A 2,207-nucleotide genomic window follows, 5' to 3' on the forward strand; every position below is an offset into this window, starting at 1 on the left:
TTCTCAAAGAGCCCCTGCCGATGCTATTTATGTCTTCCGAATGGCTATTTCTCTCGGAACATCTGCGTCCTATATTTCTCGACTGCGTTATCATAGCGAGAGTGCTTTCGTTACCTATACTTTCCGCGCCGTTCTTTTTTTTTTTTCTTTTGACTTGCAAAAGTTGACTGAATTGTCGGCTATCTCATTTCTCTGTAATGAGATTTAACAACTGCGTCTTCTAGCAACAGCTGGTATAGGAAGAAAAGAGTCGCGCTCTTTGCGCCGCTCTAAATACCAATTGCCAAGAGACACAATAACGCAGCCATTTCAGTCTAGCAAGAAAGCTGATTGCATTAAAGTAAAACGATTGCGTGATGAGAAAGTTACACGTGTTGTTATGAATTGCTTGAATTCGGCTAAAAAACCCATTACGCCTCTCGAGGGCATGCTGGGACGGTGTGGCGAAATGCGCTAAACTCAAACCACTTTGTCTGGAGTAAAATACTTGCGTAATTTCTATCACTGGATATTTTTATTGCCACCACTGCTATATGCTCAGCCTTCTTTTGAGAGGATCGTGATGATATGGCCAAACGTGGAAAATTCCCACAGTTTTCCCGCGTATGCACGCACTGCTTCGCTACCATAAGGGATTACAAGTGAGGGTAGAGCGTAGAGTTCGAAGCAGGTAAACCCATTAATTATGGATCAGAAGTTTTTATTCGAAGATTAGGATGATGTGAGAGATGGTGAAGTGGAGTTTTCGCTGGCGTGTTATTCGCGGCAACCAGTGGACCACCAGTGGACCACCAGGGGACAAACAGTGTAACGAAATTCGCGGGCGTGTAATTCAGTTGAACCAGTGAACCACCAGTGGACCACCAGGGGACAACCAGGGTAACGAAATTCTCGGGCGTGTTATTCGCGGCAACCAGTGGACCACCAGTGGACCACCAGGGGACAACTAGGGTAACGAAATTCGCGGGCGTGTTATTCGTGGCAACCAGTGGACCACCAGTGGGCCACCAGGGGACAACTACGGTAACGAAATTCGCGGGCGTGTTATTCGTGAAACCAGTGGACCACCAGGGGACAACTAGGGTAACGAAATTCGCGGGCGTGTTATTCGTGGCAACCAGTGGACCACCAGTGGGCCACCAGGGGACAACTACGGTAACGAAATTCGCGGGCGTGTTATTCGTGAAACCAGTGGACCACGAGGGGACAACCAGGGTAACGAAATTCGCGGGCGTGTAATTCGGAGCAACCAGTGGACCACCAGGGCACAACAAGGGTGACGAAATGGCCGAATAATGGGACTGTAAGGAAAAGGAAGACAGATAGCTCGATGGAGGGATGACGTAAGAAAATTTCGGGGCGAAGATCGGATTCTGACAGCGCAAGTCAAGGGTCGTTCGAACTTTATGGGGGAAGCCTTCGTTTTGCAGCAGACATGAATAGATTGATTTGTTGATGAGGATGAGGTGGCAAGCGAAACACACCGGAACAAGAATTTCCTTTCGAGAACCATAGCAAAGCGTTGATGTGGTTAACCTTGACATTTAATAACAAACATTTCCATTTTAACGAACACAAAATCTTGATGCACGACCTTCATGGCAGGGCCACGACTAACTACCGTCCGCACTTGTCAGGAAATGTATATTTAGTGTCACACTTGGCTTGAGCACTTCCCGGCTCGCAAACCGCCTGACGTCAGATTATGTTGCGACGTTTTATTATGAACGTAAATTACATAGCACGATGGCAGCTACAAAAGAGACAAAAATTGCTGAAATGCCTGCCTTAGAATCGTCAGACTGTAAATTACACTCCCGGTTCTTGCCCTGGCAAACATTACGTTCAATGAAAGAGCCGCCATAACGGCTGTCGAGTTTAACTTGTCAGAATCAGCGAGGGAGAGAGACGGAGAGGGGAGGGAAGCTGTGTTTAACCAGAGCGCGGCGTCAAGCGGGAAACGCGAGCGTTGACTAGAAAAAGAAAAGATTGGCGGCGAAGAGAAAACAGCGTCGAGTTTTGCGCGCTCACTGAGCTCCGGCCAGCGCACCCGGCAGGTCAAGGAACTGTCATCCAGGACCCGGTGAATGTGTGCGCGCGAGCTCGCATTTTCATACGCCTAGGTTCCAGCCTTCACAGGTGGTCGATACCGCGCCCGTCGTAGGGTTTCACGGTCCCGCACGCACCGGGCGAGCACCCCGGGAAGC

Source organism: Haemaphysalis longicornis, unplaced genomic scaffold, assembly GCF_048455015.1.
Source record: "Haemaphysalis longicornis isolate Haplotype H1 unplaced genomic scaffold, Haemaphysalis longicornis Haplotype H1 scaffold_10, whole genome shotgun sequence".
Classification (NCBI taxonomy): domain Eukaryota; kingdom Metazoa; phylum Arthropoda; class Arachnida; order Ixodida; family Ixodidae; genus Haemaphysalis; species Haemaphysalis longicornis.